General features: G+C 50.1%; 1 protein-coding gene across 1 annotated transcript in view; it reads right to left on the bottom strand.

Moving 5' to 3' along the window:
* The window catches only part of LOC108801086 (myosin-1B-like), a 34,931-nt gene extending 33,553 nt beyond the window's left edge, over positions 1-1,378 (bottom strand). Inside the window, exon 1 of the mRNA XM_018573033.1 lies at positions 1,340-1,378. The gene's annotated coding sequence lies outside the window, so the exon portion shown is untranslated. The remainder of the gene's footprint in view (positions 1-1,339) is intronic.
* Positions 1,379-6,202: the final 4,824 nt, after the last annotated feature.

The following is a 6,202-nucleotide window of genomic DNA, read 5'->3' on the forward strand; positions in this document are numbered from 1 at the left end:
CCCTACATCCTGTTACAATGTATCCCCCCAGGGTCCCTACATCCTGTTACAATGTATCCCCCCAGGGTCCCTACATCCTGTTACAATGTATCCCCCCAGGGTCCCTACATCCTGTTACAATGTATCCCCCCAGGGTCCCTACATCCTGTTACAATGTATCCCCCCAGGGTCCCTACATCCTGTTACAATGTATCCCCCCAGGGTCCCTACATCCTGTTACAATGTATCCCCCCAGGGTCCCTACATCCTGTTACAATGTATCCCCCCAGGGTCCCTACATCCTGTTACAATGTATCCCCCCAGGGTCCCTACATCCTGTTACAATGTATCCCCCCAGGGTCCCTACATCCTGTTACAATGTATCCCCCCAGGGTCCCTACATCCTGTTACAATGTATCCCCCCAGGGTCCTCAACATCCTGTTATAATTTATCCCCCGGGGTCTCTACATCCTGTTACAATGTATCCCCCCAGGGTCCTCTACATTCTGTTACAATCTATCCACCCGGGTCCCCAACATCCTGTTATAATTTATGCCCCGGGGTCTCTACATCCTGTTACAATTTATGCTCCCAGGGTCCCCAGCATGCTGTTACAATGCATCACCCCAGGGTCCCTACAACCTGTTACAATGTATCCCCCCAGGGTCCTCTACATTCTGTTACAATCTATCCACCCGGGTCCCCAACATCCTGTTATAATTTATGCCCCGGGGTCTCTACATCCTGTTGCAATGTATCCCCCGGGGTCCTCAACATCCTGTTGCAATGTATCCCCCCCGGGGTCTCTACATCCTGTTGCAATGTATCCCCCCAGGGTCCTCTACATCCTGTTACAATGTATCCCCCCGGAGTCCTCTACATCCTGTTACAATGTGTCCCCCCGGGGTGTCTACATCCTGTTACAATGTGTCCCCCCGGGGTCTCTACATCCTGTTACAATGTGTGTCCCCGGGGTCTCTACACCCGGTTACAATGTGTCCTCCCGGGGTCTCTAGATCCTGTTACAATGTATCCCCCCAGGGTCCTCAACATCCTGTTATAATTTATCCCCCGGGGTCTCTACATCCTGTTACAATGTATCCCCCCAGGGTCCTCTACATTGTTACAATGTGTCCCCCCGGGGTCTCTACACCCGGTTACAATGTGTCCCCCCGGGGTCTCTACATCCGGTTACAATGTGTCCCCCGGGGTCTCTACATCCGGTTACAATGTGTCCCCCCGGGGTCTCTACATCCGGTTACAATGTATCCCCCCGGGGGTCTCTACATCCGGTTACAATGTGTCCCCCGGGGTCTCTACATCCGGTTACAATGTATCCCCCCGGGTTCTCCAGCTTACCTGTGATGTTTCCAAACTGACGAACGGATATTCCTGGGAAGAAAACAATATATTAATCTCTCTGTTTAGTAAATCTAATACTTTCCTATATAATCAATAAATCCCCAATTCAGTATCAATCGATCATTTCCTGTGACATCATCACCGAATTAGGTAACATTTTTAGACTTAATGAATCAGCCGACATTTTCTCTGGACACAATGTAGGAAGTGATCTCTAATTGGGTGATAAAATGGCAGGACAGGGAGGACACAGCTGGCACCCCTCTCTGGTACTTTTATAACTCTGGGGGGGTCCCTCATCTCACTCCCATCTTCTCAAAAAGGACAAAACAATTTTGGCAATGGGCTCAGAGACACAATAAATCCCCCCTGTGTATGATAGGGACTGCTCTATTTTTAGAGGTGATTATATTTTTTAGCCTCTCCCTTCTAACTGAAGCTATACACTAAAAATAATTTGCTAAGGTGATTCTGAAGGGAGCGATTGTGCCCTTTAGGAAGGGACGGGCTAGACAATCCAGATACCATAGTCCGCTGTGATAGGAGACCCATCTATCATTACACAGTGCCTTGTCCCTGCAGCCCGGAGGAGATCCTAAGACTCTCTATACAGAGGAGGCACAAAAGAGACAAAAACTGTTCCCCAAAGGAAACTTTTCATTCTCCAGAATCTCTTATCAGGTACAGCTTGTCCTGGAGCCCCTGATCTCCATAACACCCCCTGATCTCCATAACACCCCCTGATCCCCATAACACCCCCTGATCTCCATAACACCCCCTGATCTCCATAACACCTCCTGATCTCCATGACACCCCCTGATCTCCATAACACCTCCTGATCTCTATAACACCCCCTGATCTCCCTAACACCCCCTGACCTCCATGACACCCCCTAACCACTGCAAGCCACTAATGTCTCCTGCTATTTCCTCATTTCCTGAGGTGTGGAGGTGGCAGGGTGTGAGGAGAAGGTGTCTGACCCCAGAGGTGAGCCGGATCAGGACCCAGCAAACATATTGATAGCTTGCGGAAATCGAATCTCACTCCGGGCGGCTCACGTTACACAGAAGGCTGCGAAATCCATCAGCACCCAATTAATGATTTGCTGCTTCAATACGTTTATGTGTTACGAACGACCCGACGAGGGGGGTGAATGGGGTGAGAAAGCGACACAAAGTGAAGAACCTCTCATCTTATTACCTCTGACAGCAGGACATCCTCAGGATAAAGTTAGCTCGGGAGGACGGAGAGGACTGTTCACTTAGCTTAGTGAATGCATGGGGGGCTCCTGTGTTCACTTAGCTTAGTGAAAGCATGGGGGGCTCCTGTGTTCACTTAGCTTAGTGAATGCATGGGGGGCTCCTGTGTTCACATTGAACGCTTCATAATCTGCTTTATGATGAAATCAGGAGATGTGTGATAAAAGTGAACACACATTCGTCTCATTCACTAAACAAAGATTGACTTCATGAAGTGAGCCGTCTCTTCTCCTACATCAGCCCCATGGCCACCATAGACTATGACATGTGGCAACGTTGTATCACCTGCTGGATGGAGAACACATATCAATGGAGCTTCAGATGTGTTTCCTTTTTTAACTGGAAATGAACGGGAATCACCAGAACTGAGTGGAAAATATTCAAACGATAAAGTCCATTTAATCGGACAAATCATCATACATATATCATATCATACATTATATCACAGAAATCACTGCGCTGGGAATGCGTGCCTAACTACCTGATTGGACCAGCCGCAACAATGTGTATATTTGCTTTACAAATCATCATACATGTTGCAATAATTTTAACCGACGTTTCGGGGCCACGCAGGGACCCTTTATCAGGGCAACAATGTAACACCCTGATGAAGGGTCCCTGCGTGGCCCCGAAACGTCGGTTATAATTATCCGTAAGTATCACTGCAACCACCATTATAGTGATTCGGGCCGGAGACGCTGCAAGGAGTGCAGGGGGACGTATTGGACTTTAATATTCCTTTTTTAACTGTTCTTCAAGGAAATCAACTCTCTTGTCGTCATTTACATTAAAAAATACAGTTTTAAAAATGATAAATTTAGCAGTGAAAAAAAGGAAAGTAATCCAACTCCTATATCCACACTGCAGAGCTGAGTTCCCCGTTCTATACACCCGCTGTGCCCATTATGAGGAGCTCCCACCATCCCTGTGCTGAGTTCCCGGGTCTGTACACCTGCTGTGCCCATTATGAGGAGCTCCCACCATCCCTGTGCTGAGTCCCCGGGTCTGTACCCCCGCTGTGCCCATTATGAGGAGCTCCCACCATCCCTGTGCTGAGTCCCCTCCCACAGGTATATCTAGACCAGGGGGTCTCAAACTCAAATGACCACTGGGTATATTTTCCTCTTCCATGTGTTTTGCATGAGGATAGCCAGGAGAGAGAGAGAAGAGAGAGAGCCAGGAGAGAAAGCAAGGAAAGTCAGCCAGGGGAGAGGAGACACAGTCAGGAGAGTGAGCCCTTCAAGACTTATCTGCACCCCGTTTCAGACACCTCCTTGCTCCCTGAGCTCCAGCATCCCTCTATGTCCCGTGCCACCTCCATGCACTCAAGTTGGACCACCAGGACCCTGTGGTTGCCTCTGTCGGTCTGGCCTAAAACCCGGACACAGCACATACAGGATTCCAAACCCGGGCTGCCCAGGTGAATGCCAGACAGATGGCGACCCTAGCTATGTCCCTGACTGCTTCAAAAGGTAAGAGCCACTCTGTCCCTGGGCTCCCCTGCTGACCTAATGGGGCCCAGTACAGGAGGGCTGGCTCTACCCGCTATCAGCAGCCCTGCCTGTGGGCCAAAAGTAACCGATCCGCGTGCTGGTACTTTGAGACCTCTGATCTAGACTGACATTTGTTCCCTTCCCCCCTCCTGGTGTCACAATCAGGCTACAGTTTTCAATGTGGAAGTGTCCGGAAATAATTGTTGGGGGTTGTTACTCTATCAGTAGGGAATGTAGGGATGATCATTGCTGTGTGGGGCTCCTGTAGGGCTCTACACACTGTATTGAGGACTGGAGAAGCCTGTAGCACACGGACACAGCAGAATTGGGTGATATTTGGTTCACTGGCCCTGCAGTGAGTGGAGATTCCTTCGTTAAGTTGCCCCCTGTGACGTACAATGACACCGCAGCTGTGAGAATCCTGCAAAGTGGGTGTCAGGTGGGGGGCTGCTCCTTGCAGGGTTGGGATTTGTATTCAGACCACATTTAAGCCGGCCACACACCTATAGATTATCTGCAGACTTTGTATGGTCAGATTCCTCCATCTACGCTGACCTGTGTGTATGGGGGAATCTCCCGCTGGGCCCAGCTTCAGTATCTTGCTAGTCGGCCCCTGTGGCTCTCGAAGTTCGGGTTCAAACTTCTTCCATGTTCTAAAGTTCAACCTTCAATCGAACTCAGGTGTGTTCGGCCCATCACTACTCTTGAGGTGCCCGTACACCTTACGACCATCGCAAGACCTTTGTCTTGCGATGGTCGTAAGCTTATTAAAAATCTTGGACGGGCAGATCGTACTTGCGACCATCAAAAGCCCGATGAGGGCAGTGAGGGGCGGGCTTCCGATCACTGCAAACGGGCAGTGTGCGCGTACGATTCTCGGCGGGTTTTCCAGCCTGCTTGTTCGTCAGAAGACGTGCGACCGTACGGTAGAAACGGTCGCACACCTTCCATACACTGTACAATTATCGTACGATCGCGGGATTTCCACAGTGGGATTTTACAGTGTATGAAGGTGCCCATACACTGCACGATTCTGCACGAATCGTACGATTCTCGGCGAGTTAGTGGCCTGCTGGTTCGACAACTGCCGAACGGGCCGGTGTGCGCACGCCCGTTTGCAGTCATCGTAAGCCCGCCCCTCATTGCAGTCATCGTAACTGCAGTCATTGCGATGATCGCAGGTACGATCTGCCTGTCCAAGATGGGCAGATCGTACGTTTTTTTAAGTACTTTACAACCCTCGCAAGACAAATGTCTTTTTACAATGGGTTGTAAAGTGTATGGGCACCTTTAATCGAGCAGTGTGAACGGAGACGTGCGACCGTTTCTACTGTACGCTTTCTTCTGTACCTTTAAGGAGGCGGGGCGTCCTCCTGACAGGCCTGCACCCAATTTGATATCTTCTGCCCCATGTGCTCCAAGATGGAGACTCTCATAGTTTAGAGTTAGGACCGCACTATAAGAGGTGCCTTGGCGCGGCAGTGCGGCTTACACATCCTTTGCAGAAGACGTGTATCCAAACCTCTGTCATTGTCCTTAGTGGTGAGACAAGTTGTTTTACATGCTGGTTTGTGAGTGTGCCATGATGCCTTTCTACTGTTCCACTGTTCAAAGCCCATTTCGTGTGCACCTTACTGTATAACTGGTAACAAATTGTTGAGTGCGTTTGTCGTTTGTTTTGCGTTTCTACTGTACGGTCGCACGTCTTCTGTCGAATCAGCATTTTCGAAAACCAGCCGGGAATCGTACGATTCTCGGCTGGTTAGAACGGTGCTCGGAAGACAAATGCCGAGCGGGCCGGTGTGTGCACGCGCACACTGCCCGTTCAGCACTGCGGTCATCGGAAGCCCGCCCCTCAGGGGGGCGCGCTTGCGATGATCGAGAGTGCGATCTGCCTGTCCAAGATGGGCAGATCGTACGTTTTTTTAATCCCTGTACAACCATCGCAAGACTAAAGTCTTGCGATGGTTGTAGAGTGTATGGCCACCTTACGACAGACACCTCCTCTGTCTCCCGGCTGGAACCCTAAACACTGGCCAGCAGTCATTCCATACGGGCACCTGACAATTGTCGTACGATTTTCGGCGGGTTGGTAGACAAAAGCCGCA

The sequence above is a fragment of the Nanorana parkeri genome, unplaced genomic scaffold (assembly GCF_000935625.1).
Source record: "Nanorana parkeri isolate BGI_ZX_2015 unplaced genomic scaffold, ASM93562v1 scaffold2213, whole genome shotgun sequence".
Lineage (NCBI taxonomy): Eukaryota > Metazoa > Chordata > Amphibia > Anura > Dicroglossidae > Nanorana > Nanorana parkeri.